The following is a 19,338-nucleotide window of genomic DNA, read 5'->3' as shown; positions in this document are numbered from 1 at the left end:
AATAATATTTCGCGTTCAAACTTTTACACAATATTTTACAAACTTACAATACCGCTTATTTTACATATAGCATGAAATATAGCACACAATAAATTTGATACAAGATGGTTGTGAAGATAATTCTAGCTAGTACACAAGTCGTTCAGCAAAGGCAATAAAGACACCTAATTCATACGTCCAGAAACAAGTCATGCATTCTGGTTTTACTAGGATTACTTCCCATCCTTGGTCTTGTGGAACATAACCGTTATGGCCGTTGATAAGACATCGTGTTGTAACGTCGTCAAAGGGACGAGGGTTACGTAATGTCCAACAGTCCCGTAACAATCTAAAAACCTCATTTCTTACCCCAATTACCGACTCCGTCACTTGTGGAAACGTTTTGTTTAATAGTTGTAGCCTGATGTTCTTGTTCTCACTTTGGTGAGAAGCGAACATTACTAATCCGTAAGCATAACATGCTTCTTTATGTTGCATGTTAGCCGCTTTTTCTAAATCACGAAGTCCAATATTCGGATATATTGAGTCAAAATAATTTCTTAACCCATTGCGTAAAATAGCATTTGGGTTCCCCGCAATATATGCGTCAAAGTAAACACATCGTAACTTATGGATTTCCTAATGTGATATCCCCCATCTTTCGAACGAAAGCCTTTTTTAAACCATGGCATTCTTGGAACGTTCTCCGAATGTCTTACAAACTGATCTCACCTTAAATAGTTGTGCCGAAGAATTCTGACCGACTCTAGACAAGATTTCATCAATCATGTCTCCGGGTAGGTCTATTAAAATATTGGGTTGTCTATCCATTTTGTGTTTTTATACTGTAAAATAGACAAGAGTTAGATTCATAAAAAAAATACTTATTAATACAAGCAATTTTTACATATATCATAAAGCATAAGCACACTATATTACATATATTACACCACATGAATACAACTATCTTATTCCGACTCGCTTGTTTCTTCTTCTTCTTCGGTTTTGGTTCATTTTGCTAAGTTTCTAGGGATATATGATGTTCCCCTAATACGAGCCGTCATTTTCCACATTGGTTTAGAAAAACCTGGTGGTTTAGAGGTTCCCGGGTCATTGTTACAACTTAAGGACTTCGGGGGTTGACGATACATATAAAGTTCATCGGGGTTGGAATTAGATTTCTTTATTTTTATGCCCTTTCCCTTATTATTTTCTTTTGCCTTTTTAAATTCAGTTGGGGTAATTTCTATAACATCATCGGAATTCTCATCGGAATCCGATTCATCGGAGAATTGGTAATCCTCCCAATATTTTGCTTCCTTGGCGGAAACACCATTGACCATAATTAACCTTGGTCGGTTGGTTGAGGATTTTCTTTTACTTAACCGTTTTATTATTTCCCCCACCGGTTCTATTTCTTCATCCGGTTCCGATTCTTCTTCCGGTTCCGATTCTTCTTCCGGTTCTGACTCTTCTTCCGGTTCCTCTTCGAGAACTTGTGAATCAGTCCACGAATCATTCCAATTTACATTTGACTCTTCATTATTATTAGGTGAGTCAATGGGACTTGTTCTAGAGGTAGACATCTATCACATAATATCAAACGCGTTAAGAGATTAATATATCACATAATATTCACATGTTAAAAATATATAGTTTCCAACAAAATTTGTTAAGCAATCATTTTTCAAGTAAACACGGTCGAAGTCCAGACTCACTAATGCATCCTAACAAACTCGATAAGACACACTAATGCAAAATACTGGTTCTCTAAGACTAACGCTCTGATACCAACTGAAATGTCCCGTTCTTATTGATTAAAAACGTTCCATATTAATTGATTTCGTTGCGAGGTTTTGACCTCTATATGAGACGTTTTTCAAAGATTGCATTCATTTTTAAAACAAACCATAACCTTTATTTCATAGATAAAGGTTTTAAAAAGCTTTACGTAGATTATCAAATAATGATAATCTAAAATATCATGTTTACACACGACCATTACATAATGGTTTACAATACAAATATGTTACAACAAAATAAGTTTCTTGAATGCAGTTTTTACACAATATCATACAAGCATAGACTCCAAATCTCGTCCTTATTTAAGTATACGACAACGGAAGCTCTTAATAATCACCTGAGAATAAACATGCTTAAAACGTCAACAAAAATGTTGGTGAGTTATAGGTTTAACCTATATATATCAAATCATAATAATAGACCACAAGATTTCATATTTCAATACACATCCCATACATAGAGATAAAAATCATTCATATGGTGAACACCTGGTAACCGACATTAACAAGATGCATATATAAGAATATCCCCATCATTCCGGGACACCCTTCGGATATGATATAAATTTCGAAGTACTAAAGCATCCGGTACTTTGGATGGGGTTTGTTAGGCCCAATAGATCTATCTTTAGGATTCGCGTCAATTAGGGTGTCTGTTCCCTAATTCTTAGATTACCAGACTTAATAAAAAGGGGCATATTCGATTTCGATAATTCAACCATAGAATGTAGTTTCACGTACTTGTGTCTATTTTGTAAATCATTTATAAAACTGCATGTATTCTCATCCCAAAAATATTAGATTTTAAAAGTGGGACTATAACTCACTTTCACAGATTTTTACTTCGTCGGGAAGTAAGACTTGGCCACTGGTTGATTCATGAACCTATAACAATATATACATATATATCAAAGTATGTTCAAAATATATTTACAACACTTTTAATATATTTTGATGTTTTAAGTTTATTAAGTCAGCTGTCCTCGTTAGTAACCTACAACTAGTTGTCCACAGTTAGATGTACAGAAATAAATCGATAAATATTATCTTGAATCAATCCACGACCCAGTGTATACGTATCTCAGTATTGATAACAACGCAAACTATATATATTTTGGAATCAACCTCAACCCTGTATAGCTAACTCCAACATTCACATATAGAGTGTCTATGGTTGTTCCGAAATATATATAGATGTGTCGACATGATAGGTCGAAACATTGTATACGTGTCTATGGTATCTCAAGATTACATAATATACAATACAAGTTGATTAAGTTATGGTTGGAATAGATTTGTTACCAATTTTCACGTAGCTAAAATGAGAAAAATTATCCAATCTTGTTTTACCCATAACTTCTTCATTTTAAATCCGTTTTGAGTGAATCAAATTGCTATAGTTTCATATTGAACTCTATTTTATGAATATAGACAGAAAAATTATAGGTTTATAGTCGGAAAAATAAGTTACAAGTCGTTTTTATAAAGGTAGTCATTTCAGTCGAAAGAACGACGTCTAGATGACCATTTTAGAAAACATACTTCCACTTTGAGTTTAACCATAATTTTTGGATATAGTTTCATGTTCATAATAAAAATCATTTTCTCAGAATAACAACTTTTAAATCAAAGTTTATCATAGTTTTTAATTAACTAACCCAAAACAGCCCGCGGTGTTACTACGACGGCGTAAATCCGGTTTTACGGTGTTTTTCGTGTTTTCAGGTTTTAAATCATTAAGTTAGCTTATCATATAGATATAGAACATGTGTTTAGTTGATTTTAAAAGACAAGTTAGAAGGATTAACTTTTGTTTGCGAACAAGTTTAGAATTAACTAAACTATGTTCTAGTGATTACAAGTTTAAACCTTCGAATAAGATAGCTTTATATGTATGAATCGAATGATGTTATGAACATCATTACTACCTTAAGTTCCTTGGATAAACCTACTGGAAAAGAGAAAAATGGATCTAGCTTCAACGGATCCTTGGATGGCTCGAAGTTCTTGAAGCAGAATCATGACACGAAAACAAGTTCAAGTAAGATCATCACTTGAAATAAGATTGTTATAGTTATAGAAATTGAACCAAAGTTTGAATATGATTATTACCTTGTATTAGAATGATAACCTACTGTAAGAAACAAAGATTTCTTGAGGTTGGATGATCACCTTACAAGATTGGAAGTGAGCTAGCAAACTTGAAAGTATTCTTGATTTTATGTAACTAGAACTTGTAGAATATATGAAGAACACTTAGAACTTGAAGATAGAACTTGAGAGAGATCAATTAGATGAAGAAAATTGAAGAATGAAAGTGTTTGTAGGTGTTTTTGGTCGTTGGTGTATGGATTAGATATAAAGGATATGTAATTTTGTTTTCATGTAAATAAGTCATGAATGATTACTCATATTTTTGTAATTTTATGAGATATTTCATGCTAGTTTCCAAATGATGGTTCCCACATGTGTTAGGTGACTCACATGAGCTGCTAAGAGCTGATCATTGGAGTGTATATACCAATAGTACATACATCTAAAAGCTGTGTATTGTACGAGTACGAATACGGGTGCATACGAGTAGAATTGTTGATGAAACTGAACGAGGATGTAATTGTAAGCATTTTTGTTAAGTAGAAGTATTTTGATAAGTGTATTGAAGTCTTTCAAAAGTGTATAAATACATATTAAAATACTACATGTATATACATTTTAACTGAGTCGTTAAGTCATCGTTAGTCGTTACATGTAAGTGTTGTTTTGAAACCTTTAGGTTAACGATCTTGTTAAATGTTCCTAACCCAATGTTTATAATATCAAATGAGATTTTAAATTATTATATTATCATGATATTATCATGTATGAATATCTCTTAATATGATATATATACATTAAATGTCTTTACAATGATAATCGTTACATATATGTCTCGTTTAAAAATCATTAAGTTAGTAGTCTTGTTTTTACATATGTAGTTCATTGTTAATATACTTAATGATATGTTTACTTATCATAGTATCATGTTAACTATATATATATATATCCATATATATGTCATCATATAGTTTTTACAAGTTTTAACGTTCGTGAATCACCGGTCAACTTGGGTGGTCAATTGTCTATATGAAACATATTTCAATTAATCAAGTCTTAACAAGTTTGATTGCTTAACATGTTGGAAACATTTAATCATGTAAATATCAATCTCAATTAATATATATAAATATGGAAAAGTTCGGGTCACTACACTTGGCGACCCTGTTTGATGCTGAGGTCCGTGGATTTTCAGCTGATTTTCGAGAAAACTTTTCAAGGTTTTTCGTAGACTCTACAACTGGTCTGGACGACAACTTCCTGACCTAAATCAAGAAGCGCGTTTCTTTTTCTCTCGGAAGACTTTACTTCCTTTTATATTACAATAAACTGGGTAAAACTGATAAATATCGTCCAAAAGAAAAGTATCTTCAATTATTTGTACAAAAATATGTGACATATGTTCTAAATAACTTGGTAAATTTTTCCCACACTTGGCTTTTATTTTTCTTTCTTTGCCTTTTTATTTTCCTCTATTCCATTTTAAATAAATTCTATCATTTTAGGTTGTTTCTCAATTTATGTCCTTTCCGAGGTAACAATAATTTCGGTGTTAACACCTAGTTTTATCGTTCATAAATTTGTATAAACATGATTTTGAGTTCATTTAATTGAAAATTTTGAAAATTTTTACTAGAATTGGGTAGTCAGTATATAAGACTAGGGCTGTTCTTTATTATCAGAGAGCACTAGATTCTAATACAACTACTGCGTTACTAGTATTTTTAATGGTAACCAAATGTTTAAATTTAAAATTTTAAAAATCCAAAAGAATTTAACCCCTTCCCACACTTAAGATCTTGCAATGCCCTCATTTGCAAGAAATCAGTACAATTTAAATTATTGAGGGTGATTAGCGTAGAAAAATGATTAAATTTTACCAAAGTTTCCAAAGATATTGGCGTTTGTTTGTTGAATGATAAATGGTGCACATCATTTGTTCATTCCGTCTTGTTGTTACATCACATTTGTTTTTCGTTTTGTCGTCAAAATTAGTAGCTTTTGCTGAACTTAATGCCAGTATTTGAAAGTTCGCTGTTTTACCCTGTTGTGTACAATTGACAATATACATACATACAAATAATAACATGCATGGTAATTTGAAATGGGACTTAACATCCCACTTTCAAATCAAATATGAAATATTAGTACAACATAATAAAAATGTTAAAACTTACATAAAAGTATCACAATATTATATGTTTAAACATAAATAAATAAAAATAATAAAAGATAAAAATCACCAACGGGAACTGTATCAATCTGGATAGGGGTTCCAGTTCATGTCATTGGGCGGGTTCCACGGTTGGTTATAGGTGTACTGATAGGCCTGGTTATGGTCGTAGAGAGTAAATGGTGGTCGCATATCGGGCTGGTGTGGAGGATAGTAAGCAGGCCGGGTCGGTACGTAGTTATTTGGTACCTGAGGTGATAGCTGGCTCATGATTTAATGATGATGATAGTGCCATCTATCATGCTGTCGTTGCCTGGAATGCTCGTACACATTCTCGGAGTGCCACTGCTCAAACTGACTAAATCTAGCCTCGTTTGTCATTTCTAACTCATCTATACGCTGATAAACGTCAGTAACAGCCTCCCTAATGACATCCCTAATGTCATCCGCTTCCTCCATTTCCTCATCTGAACCTCTCTTTACCTGTGGATGATGACCATCATATGGTACTGCCTGATTGTGTCTGCTCTTTAATACCTTTGCACTATGATAGACCTTCAATCCTAAAGTATCAACCTGTTCCCTACACACCATCAGTGGACCCCCTTGATCCCTATCTACACCCAAATACTCTCCAATGAGAGTAACAAAAATACCCCCTCCTATTATTCCCCTGTCCTGTATTCCTGCTACCATTTTGGACAGATAAAAACCAACACAGTAGGGGATATTAACAAAGCTTCTAGGGTTTTGAATACACTTAAGGTAAAATAAATCGTGTAAGGTCATCTTCTCCTTGTTTTTACCTCTTTGTGTAATCGAATTAGCTAAAAATCTATGTATAATACGTAGCTCTGCTTTGTTAATATCTAAATAGGAGTATCTTCCTCCCAGCGTAAAAACATTATAATTTGACATACGCCTCCAGACGGCGTCCGCGTCAAAATTCCTATCTACCCGCTCCCCATGATAAATCAAATTTGTACAATCTGGTAGTAGTAATTCACCAGGAGTGTAAATCCGTAAAGCTCTGGCCATGTCCAGCATGGACCTCCTGTACATCCTACGGCCAAGTAAAAATCTAAGAAAACTTCTATCATCTAACCTAACTAAATCCGCATTAAATGATATAGTACTCATAAGCTCAACACACCATTCCTTATATACGAGCCTACGAATGGTGAATAAACGTTCCCAATAAAGAAAAGAAGAGCTGCCATACCTTTGGATCAGATGCTGTCTAACTGAGTTAACTAGTTAGACCCTTTCCAAAGGCTCCCAATCGATTACCCTCGGTACTTCAACATTTTTCGGAACCAGTTTAAATTTGTTACTTTGGTACATCGGGTAATCTCTCCAACTTCGATCAAATCTCAAATTAGGATGCAACTATTCTTCATGAATCGTTGGGTGTTCTATTATTGGATGAATCGGAAATTGTACGTAGGCATTAACATATTCTTGTTGCGGATCATAATATAGTACGTGTTGATCAGGTTGTTGTTGTTGTTCCTGTTGTTGTTCCTGTTCATATTTCATTTCTGGTTCAGGTTCCGGAGCAGGTTGCCTAGATGATGATGATGCACCATCAGTATCGGTATATATCTGCAAAACACAATAAACAAAAAATTGGTGCATCCAAATATGCATTAGTGTTAGCAAAATAACAAATTAAAACAATTATAATAACATGTTCAATCGAAATTAAACTTATACACATTTTCACAATTTTAACAATTCTATACTTTTTCAAATAAGTATATATGAAAATGTTTACAAAGTTCATAAGCATTCAACTCAAATAACATGTTAAAATAACCATTACTAGCAATTAAACAAGTTTCAAATGGCATTTACATCAATTTAATCAAGTTCATGAATTTTAGACTTAAAAAGTCCACTTTAATTCTCAAAAATCATGTTTAGGATCAAAGTTTGGATCATTTAGCTACCTATGTAGTGACCCGAACTTTTCCATGTTATATATTAAATGAAAACTATATTTGTATGATTAAATGTTTCCAACATGTTTAGCAATCAAACTTGTTAAGACTTGATTATTTGAAATATGTTTCATATATACAATTGACCACCCAAGTTGACCGGCGATTCACGAACGTTAAAAATTTGTAAAAACTACATGATGATATATATATGGATATATATATATATATATATATATATATATATATATATATATATATATATATATATATATATATATATATATATATATATATTTGGTTAACATGAGACTATGATAAGTAAGTATCTCACTAAGTATATTAACAATGAGTGATATACATAAAAATGAGTTTATTGAATTAAGAAACTCGAAACGATATATATAACGATTATCGTTATAACAACGTCTTACTAAATACATATGAATCATATTAAGATATTGATACACTATATTTAACATGATAAAATGATAATTAAGTATATCATTAAGTGTGTTAACAATGAACTACATATGTAAAACAAGACTACTAACTTAAGAATTTCGAAACGAGACATATATGTAACAACTATCATTGTAACGACATTTTAATGTATATATATATATATATATATATATATATATATATATATATATATCATATTAAGATATATTCATACATTATAATATCTTGATAATGTAATAATTTAACATCTCATTTAAGTATAATAACAATGAATTAATTACATTTAACAAGATCGTTAACTTAAAGGTCTTAAAACAACACTTACATGTAATGACTAACGGTGACTTAACGACTCAGTTAAAATGTATATACATGTAGTGTATTAAGATGTATTAATACACTTTTGAAAGACTTCAAGACATATATCAAAGTATTTATACTTAGCAAAAATGCTCAAAATTACATTCTCATTCGTTTCCATCAACAATTCTACTCGTGTACACCCGTATTTGTACTCGTACAATACACAGCTTCTAGATGTATTTACTATTGGTATATACACCTTTAATCATTCATTCTTAGCAGCCATCTTAGAGTCAAAAACATGTAGAACCATTATTTAACAACTTGTATGACTAATGAGATAAAAACAAACTTAAGGATCTTTTTTTTCTTTATAACAAGTAATTTCGTTTTTATGATTTCACCCCATTTTTTCATTCCATTTTCTCATACTTACACTCAAAATTCTCTCTCAAAATACTCCTAACATCATACTTAATCATCTCCAAGCATTTTCACCATCTTTTAGCTTCAATTACAAGCTTTAATCATCATAAAAACAACCATTCAAGAACACTTCAAGAAATCTTTCTAGCTTACTTCCAATCTTGCAAATTCATTTCAAGTGATCATCCAATCGCAAGAAATCTTTCTTATTTACAGTAAGATATCTTTCTAATTCAAGGTAATACTCATATTCAAACTTTGATTCAATTTCTATAACTATAACAATCTTATTTCGAGTGGAAACCTTACTTGAACTTGTTTTCGTGTCATGATTCTGCTTCAAGAACTTTCAAGCCATCCAAGGATCCTTTGAAGCTAGATCCATTTTTCTATTTTCCAGTAGGTTTATCCACAAAACTTGAGGTAGTAATGATGTTCATAACATCATTCAATTCATACATATAAAGCTATCTTATTCGAAGGTTTAAACTTGTAATCACTAGAACATAGTTTAGTTAATTCTAAACTTGTTCGCAAACAGAAGTTAATCCTTCTAACTTGACTTTTAAAATCAACTAAACACATATTCTATATCTATATGATATGCTAACTTAATGATTTAAAACCTGGAAACACGAAAAACACCGTAAAACCGGACATTCGCCGTCGTAGTAACACCGCGGGCTGTTTTGGGTTTCATAATTAAAAACTATGATAAACTTTGATTTAAAAGTTGTTCTTCTGGAAAAATGATTTTTCTTATGAACATGAAACTATATCCAAAAATCATGGTTAAACTCAAAGTGGAAGTATGTTTTTCAAAATGGTCATCAAGACGTCGTTCTTTCGACTGAAATGACTACCTCTTACAAAAATGACTTGTAACTTATATTTCCCACTATAAAACTATACTTTTTCTATTTATATTCATAAAATAGAGTTCAATATGAAACCATAGCAATTTGATTCACTCAAAACGGATTTAAAACGAAGAAGTTATGGGTAAAACAAGATTGGATATTTTTTTTATTGTTGTAGCTACGGGAAATATTGTAACAAATCTATATTAATCATATCCTAGCTAACTCATATTGTATTATACATGTATTCAAATATATTATGTAATCTTGGGATACCATAGACACGTATGCAAATGTTTTGACATATCATATCGACCCATGTATATATATTATATGGAACAACCATAGACACTCTATATGCAGTAATGTTGGAGTTAGCTATACATGGTTGAGGTTGATTCCAAAAATATATATACTTTGAGTTGTGATCTAGCCTGAGACGTGTATACACTGGGTCGTGGATTGATTGAAGATAATATATATCGATTTATTTCTGTACATCTAACTGTGGACAACTAGTTGTAGGTTACTAACGAGGACAGCTGACTTAATAAACTTAAAATAGTAAAACGTATTAAAAATGTTGTAAATATATTTTGAACATATTTTGATATATATGTACATATTTGTTATAGGTTCGTGAATCGACCAGTGGCCAAGTCTTACTTCCCGACGAAGTAAAAATCTGTGAAAGTGAGTTATAGTCCCATTTTTAAAATCTAATATTATTGGGATGAGAATACATGCAGTTTTATAAATGTTTTACAAAATAGACACAAGTATGCGAAACTACATTCTATGGTTGGATTATTAAACCGAATATCGCTCTTCAAGTCTGGTAGCCTAAGAATTAGGGAAATGGCCCCTAATTGACGCGAATCCTAAAGATAGATCTATTGGGCTTAACAACCCCCATTCAGATTATGGATCGTTTAGTACTTCGAGATTATAATACAGACAAGAGGTTCTGTTTTGGGGATATTCTATGCATTAAGTTAACGTCGGTTACCAGGTGTTTAACATATGAATGATTTTTATGCACTTGCGAGTGTAATGATATTTATGAAAATGAGAAATCTTGTGGTCTATTATTATGATTTGATAATATATAGGTTAAACCTATAACTCACCAACATTTTTGTTGACGTTTTAAGCATGTTTATTCTCAGGTGAATATTAAGAGCTTCCGCTGTTGCATACTAAAATAAGGACAAGATTTGGAGTCCATGCTTATATGATATTGTGTAAAAACTGCATTCAAGAAACTTACTTTGATGTAATATATTTTTATTGTAAACCATTATGTAATGGTCGTGTGTAAACGGTATATTTCAGATTATCATTATTTGATAATCTACGTAATGCTTTTTAAACCTTTATCGATAAAATAAAGGTTATGGTTGTTATAAAAAAGAATGCAGTCTTTGAAAAACGTCTCATATGGAGGTCAAAACCTCGCAACGAAATCAATTAATATGGAACGTTTATAATCAATATGAACGGGACATTTCAGTTGGTATCCAAGCGTTGATCTTAGAGAATCAGAAAATTTGCGTTAGTGTGTCTTATCAAGTTTATTAGGATGCATTAGTGAGTCTGGACTTCGACCGTGTTTTCTTTAAAAATGATTGCTTAACATTTTTGTTGGAAACTATATATTATTAACATGTAAATATTATGTGATATATTAATCTCTTAACGTGTTTGATATTGTGTGATAGATGTCTACCTCTATCACGAATCCCATTGACTCACCTAATAATAATGAAGAGATGAATATATATTGGAAAGATTCACAAATTCCCGAAGAACCGGAAGAAGAAGAACTGGAAGAAGAAGAACCGGAAGAAGAGGAACTGGAAGAAGAAGAGGTTCCGGAGGGGGAAATATTAGGAACCACAGAAAAACGGTCAAATAAAAGAAAATCCTCAACCAATGGACCAAAGTTAATAATGGTCAATAGTTTTTCCACTAAGGAAGCAAAATATTGGGAAGATTACCAATTCTCCGATGAATCGGATCCCGATGAGGATTCCGATGATGTTATAGAAATTACCCCGACCCAATTTAAAGAGGCAAAAGAAAATAATAAGGGAAAAGGTATAAAAATAGAGAAACCTGATTCTAATTCTGATGAACTTTATATGTATCGGCAACATCCGTATTTCCTAAATTGTAACAATTACCCGGGAACCTCTAAACCACAGGTTTTTCTAAACCATTGTGGAAAATGACAGCTCGTATTAGGGGAGCACCATATATCCCTAGAAAATTAGCGAAATGAACTAAGTCCGAAGAAGAAGAAACAAGCGAGTCGGAATAAAGGGTTGTAATCATGCGGTGTAATATATGTAATATAAGTGTGCTTGTACTTTTATGTTGTATGTAAAAAAAAAAAATTTTGCTTGTATTATTTGATAATTATCTTTTACAAATCTAATCTTCGTCTGTTTTACAGTATAAAAACACAATGGACGTTAAGGATAGACAACCAAAATTTTTAGAAGACCTACCCGGGGACATGATTGATGAAATATTGTCTAAAGTTGGTCAGAATTCGTCGGCACAATTATTTACGGCGAAATTAGTTTGTAGAACATTTGATGAAAATTTCAAGAATGCCTTAGTTTATAAAAGGCTTTCCTTTGAAAGTTGGGGTATATCACATTGGGGAGACCGTAAGCTACGCTGTGTTTTCTTTAAAGCATTAAATGCGGGGAACCCAAGTGCAATTTTACGCTACGGATTAAGAACCTATTTTGACTCAACTTATCCCAACATAGGACTTCGTGAATTAGAAAGAGCTTCTAACATGCAACATAAAGAAGCATGTTATGCTTATGGGTTAGTGATGTTCGCTTCTCACCAAAGTGAGAAAAAGTACATCGGATTACAACTATTAAATAAAACATTCCCACAAGTAACGGACTCAGTAGTTGGGGTGAGAAACAAGGTTTTTAGATTGTTACAGGGCTGTTGGGCATTACGAAACGCTCGTCCCTTTGACGATGTTACAACATGCTGTCTTATTAACGGCCACAACGGTTATGTTCCACAAAACCAAGGATAGGAAGTAGTCTTAGTAAAACCAGAATGCATGATTTGTTTCTGGACTTATGAACTACGTGTCTTTATTGCCTTTGTTGAACGACTTGCGTATTAACTAGGATTGTCATCGAAACTGCTTTGTATCAATGTTATTGTGTGCTATATCTTATGCTATATAGCGGTATTGTAAGTTTGTAAAATATTGTGTAATAGTTTGAACGTGAAATATTATTATAATCAGTTTTTCATATAGAATTTTAGTGGTTGGATTGTATAGTAGCTACTAAGTATGAACTTAACGGGTAGGTACTACCCGAATGAAAAAAAAACTATAAAACGCTAATATGAAGAAAAAGCTTTTATAAATAAGTTCATATTATGCTATGAAATACTATTGACTACTCTTGATATTCTATATGATTAACTAAATTCTTTTGGCTATTTTTGAAGGAAATGGCACCAACTACTCGACACACCCTGAATATGAGCGAGGAGGAATTCCGTGCTTTCCTTGCAGCAAACATAGCCGCAGTACAGGCTACGATGCAAAATAACAATAATTCTGAATCCAGCAATGGAACTAACGCCACGAGAACTCTTGTAGGATGCTCCTACAAAGAATTCACTGCCTGTAAACCTTTGGAATTCGATGGAACCGAGGGTCCAATCGGATTAAAACGGTGGACTGAGAAGGTTGAATCGGTGTTTGCCATAAACAAGTGCACTAAAGAAGACAAAGTAAAGTACGCTACGCATACCTTCACGGGTACTGCGTTAACATGGTGGAACACTTATCTAGAACAAGTGGGATAAGATGCTGCTTACGCACTACCGTGGTCAGCATTCAAACACTTAATGAACGAGCAGTACCATCCCAGAAACGAGGTCAATAAGCTCAAGGTAGAGCTTAGAGGGTTACGAACACAAGGGTTTGATATTACCACGTACGAACGACGATTCACAGAGTTGTGCCTATTGTGTCCGGGAGCGTTCGAAGATGAAGAAGAGAAAATCGACGCATTTGTAAAAGGGTTACCGGAAACGATCCAAGAGGATATAAGTTCACACGAGCCCGCCTCCATACAAAAGGCAAGTCGAATGGCTCATAAACTTATAAATCAAATTGAGGAAAGGATTAAAGAACATGCGGCAGAAGAAGCCAATACGAAACAAGTCAAGAGGAAATGGGAAGAAACCAGTGACAAGGGTCACAATTTCAATAATCAACCCAACAATTACAACTACAATCGCACTAATTTTCGCAACAACAAACGCAACAACAACAACAACAACCACCCCAGCAACAACTACAACAACCGTTTCAACAACAATAACAACGCAACAACAACAATCCCAACAATAACAACAGGAGGCAGAAATTTTGCCAGAGATGTGAAGGATACCATCCAACTAGGCTCTGTACAGCAGTGTGTACTAAGTGTAATAGAAAGGGCCATGGTGCGACAAAGTGCGAAATCTACGGATCAATGGCTAAGGGAACAAATAATGCCGGAACAAGTTATGCCGACATTACCTGTTTAGGATGCGGGAAGAAGGGCCAATACAAAAATATGTGTCCAAATCAGGGGGATAATAATGGGCAAGGCCGAGGAAGAGTCTTCAACATTAATGCGGTTGAAGCGCAGGAAGACCCGGAGCTTGTTACGGGTACGTTTCTTATTGACAATACATCTGCTTATGTTTTATTTAATTCGGGTGCGGATAGAAGCTATATGAGTAAGGATTTATGTGCTAAATTAAGTTATCCATTGACGCCTTTGGATAATAAGTTTATACTAGAATTAGCAAACGGTAAATTAATTGCAGCAGATAATATATGTCGAAATCGAGAAATTAAACTGGGTAGTGAAACGTTTAAGATTGATTTGATACCAGTAGAGTTAGGGAGTTTTGATGTGATAATCGGCATGGACTGGTTGAAAGAGGTGAAAGCAGAGATCGTATGTTACAAAAATGCAATTCGCATTGTACGAGATGAAGGAAAACCCTTAATGGTGTACGGAGAAAAGAGCAACGCGAAGCTAAATCTTATTAGTAATTTGAAGGTGCAAAAGCTAATAAGAAAGAGTTGCTATGCTGTTCTAGCACACGTCGAGAAAGTACAAACTGAAGAAAAGAGCATCAATGATGTTCCCGTCGCAAAAGAATTTCCCGATGTATTTTCGAAAGAATTACCGGGATTACCTCCACACCGATCCGTTGAATTTCAAATAGATCTTGTACCGGGAGCTGCACCAATAGCTCGTGCTCCATACAGACTCGCACCCAGCAAAATGAAGGAACTTCAAAGCCAATTACAAGAACTTCTAGAGCGTGGTTTCATACGACCAAGTACATCACCATGGGGAGCTCCTGTTTTGTTTGTCAAAAAGAAGGATGGTACATTCAGGTTGTGTATCGACTACCGAGAGTTGAACAAACTTATCATCAAGAACCGTTACCCACTACCGAGAATCGATGACTTATTTGATCAACTACAAGGCTCGTCGGTTTATTCGAAGATCGATTTATATTCCAGATATCATCAAATGCGGGTAAAGGAGGATGATATTCCGAAGACTGCTTTCAGGACGCGATACGGTCATTACGAGTTTATGGTTATGCCATTTGGTTTGACTAACACACCAGCTGTGTTCATGGATCTCATGAACAGAGTGTATGGACCATATCTCGACAAGTTTGTCATTGTCTTCATCGATGACATACTTATTTACTCAAAGAATGATCAAGAGCATGAAGAACATTTGAGAAAAGTACTGGAATTGTTGAAGAAAGAAAAACTGTACGCTAAGTTTTCAAAGTGTGCATTTTAGTTGAAAGAAGTTCAATTCCTCGGACATGTTGTGAGCAAAGAAGGTATTCAGGTTGATCCGGCAAAGATTGAAACCGTTGTAAACTGGAAAACCCCGAAAACTCTGAAGCAAATACGTCAATTTTTATTATTGGCTGGTTACTACAGAAGATTCATCCAAGATTTTTCCAAAATAGCAAAATCCTTGACTGCATTAACGCATAAAGGAAAGAAATTTGAATGGAAGGATGAACAGGAGGAAGCGTTCCAATTGTTGAAGAAAAAGTTAACTACGGCACCTATATTGTCATTGCCTGAAGGGAATGATGATTTTGTGATATATTGTGATGCCTCAAAGCAAGGCCTCGGTTGTGTATTAATGCAATGAACAAAGATAATTGCTTATGTGTCCAGACAATTGAAGATTCACGAGCAAAATTATACAACTCACGATTTGGAATTGGGCGCTGTTGTTTTTGCTTTAAAGACTTGGAGGCACTACTTATATGGGGTCAAAAGTATCATATATACCAACCACAAAAGTCTCCAACATATATTTAATCAGAAACAACTGAACATGAGGCAGCGTAGGTGGATTGAGTTATTGAATGATTACGATTTCGAGATTCGTTACCACCCAGGGAAGGCAAATGTGGTAGCCGACACTTTGAGTAGAAAGGACAGAGAACCTATTGGGGTAAAAGCTATGAATATAATTATTCGTACTAACCTTACTACTCAAATAAAGGAGGCACATCAGGGAGTTGTAAAAGAAGGAAAGTTGAAGAATGAAATACCCAAAGGATCGGAGAAACATCTTAATATTCGGGAAGACGGAACCCGGTATAGGGCTGAAAGAATTTGGGTACCAAAGTTTAGAGATGTGAGAGAAATGGTACTTAAGGAAGCACATAAAACCAGATACTCAATACATCCCGAAGCAGGAAAAATGTACAAAGATCTCAAGAAGGACTTTTGGTGGCCGGGTATGAAAGCCAATATTGCTAAATATGTAGGAGAATGTTTGACTTGTTCAAAGGCCAAAACTGAACATCAGAAACCATCAGGTCTTCTCCAACAACCTGAAATCCCAGAATGGAAATGGAAAAATATTACCATGAATTTCATTACTAAATTGCCAAGGACTACAAGTGGTTATGATACTATTTGGGTAATAGTCGATCGTCTCACCAAGTCAGCACACTTTCTGCCAATGAGAGAAGATGATAAAATGGAGAAGTTGGTGAGATTATACTTGAAGGAAGTTGTCTCCAAATATGGAATACCAGTCTCTATAATCTCTGATAGGGATGGCAGATTTGTTTCAAGGTTTTGGCAGACATTACAACAAGCATTGGGAACTCGTCTAGACATGAGTACTGCCTATCATCCACAAACTGATGGGCAGAGCAAAAGGACGATACAGACTCTTGAAGACATGCTACGAGCATGTGTTATTGATTTTGGAAACGGCTGGGATCGACATCTACCATTAGCAGAATTTTCCTACAACAACAGTTACCACTCGAGTATCGAAATGGCACCGTTCGAAGCACTTTATGGTAGAAAGTGCAGATCTCCAATTTATTGGAATGAATTGGGGGATAAACAGATTACGGGTCCGGAGATAATCCAAGAAACTACAGAGAAAATCATCCAAATTCAACAACGATTGAAAACCGCCCAGAGTCGACAAAAGAGCTATGCGGACAGTAAAAGAAAAGATATAGAATTTGAGATTGGAGAGATGGTCATGCTCAAGGTTTCATCTTGGAAAGGCATTGTTCGATTTGGTAAACAGGGGAAACTAAATCCAATGTACATTGGACCATTCAAGATTATAGATCGTGTCAGACCAGTAGCTTACCAACCGGAGTTACCTCAACAACTTGCGGCTGTACATAACACTTTTCATGTCTCGAATCCGAAGAAGTGTTTTGCTAAATAAGATCTCACTATTCCATTAGACGAAATCCAAATCAACGAAAAACTTCAATTTATTGAAGAACCCGTCGAAATAATGGATCGTGAGGTTAAAAGACTTAAGCAAAACAAGATACCAATTGTTAAGGTTCAATGGAATGCCCGTAGAGGACCCGAGTTTACTTGGGAGCGTGAAGATCAGATGAAGAAGAAATACCCGCACCTATTTCCAGAAGATACGTCAACACCTCCAACTGCTTAAAATTTCGGGACGAAATTTAATTAACGGGCAGGTACTGTAGTGACCCGAAATTTTCCATGTTATATATTAAATGAAAACTATATTTGTATGATTAAATGTTTCCAACATGTTAAGCAATCAAACTTGTTAAGACTTGATTATTTGAAATGTGCTTCATATAGACAATTGACCACCCAAGTTGACCGGCGATTCACAAACGTTAAAAATTTGTAAAAACTACATGATGATATATATGGATATATATATATATATATATATATATATATATATATATATATATATATATATATATATATATATATATATATATATATATATATATATATATATATATATATATATATATATGGTTAACATGAGACTATGATAAGTAAGTATCTCACTAATTATATTAACAATGAGTGATATACATAAAAATGAGTTTATTGAATTAAGAAACTCGAAACGATATATATAACGATTATCGTTATAACAACGTCTTACTAAATACATATGAATCATATTAAGATATTGATACACTATATTTAACATTATAAAATGATAATTAAGTATATCATTAAGTGTGTTAACAATGAACTACATATGTAAAACAAGACTACTAACTTAAGAATTTCGAAACGAGGCATATATGTTACGACTATCATTGTAACGACATTTTAATGTATATATATCATATTAAGATATATTCATACATTATAATATCATGATAATGTAATAATTTAACATCTCATTTAAGTATAATATCAATGAATTAATTACATTTAACAAGATCGTTAACTTAAAGGTCTTAAAACAACACTTACATGTAATGACTAACGGTGACTTATTGACTCAGTTAAAATGTATATACATGTAGTGTATTAAGATGTATTAATACACTTTTAAAAGACTTCAAGACATATATCAAAGTATTTATACTTAGCAAAAATGCTCAAAATTACATTCTCATTCGTTTCCATCAACAATTCTACTCGTGTACACCCGTATTTGTACTCGTACAATACACAGCTTCTAGATGTATTTACTATTGGTATATACACATTTAATCATTCATTCTTAGTAGCCATCTTAGAGTAAAAAACACGTGGAACCATTATTTAACAACTTGTATGACTAATGAGATAAAAACAAACTTAAGGATCTTTTTTTTTATAACAAGTAATTTCGTTTTTATGATTTCACTCCATTTTTCCATTCCATTTTCTCATACTTACACTCAAAATTCTCTCTCAAAATACTCCTAACATC

This window comes from Rutidosis leptorrhynchoides, chromosome 3 (genome assembly GCF_046630445.1).
Source record: "Rutidosis leptorrhynchoides isolate AG116_Rl617_1_P2 chromosome 3, CSIRO_AGI_Rlap_v1, whole genome shotgun sequence".
In the NCBI taxonomy this organism is placed as follows: domain Eukaryota; kingdom Viridiplantae; phylum Streptophyta; class Magnoliopsida; order Asterales; family Asteraceae; genus Rutidosis; species Rutidosis leptorrhynchoides.
The sequence above is the reverse complement of the archived record's forward strand: the minus strand, read 5'-3'. Positions refer to the sequence as shown.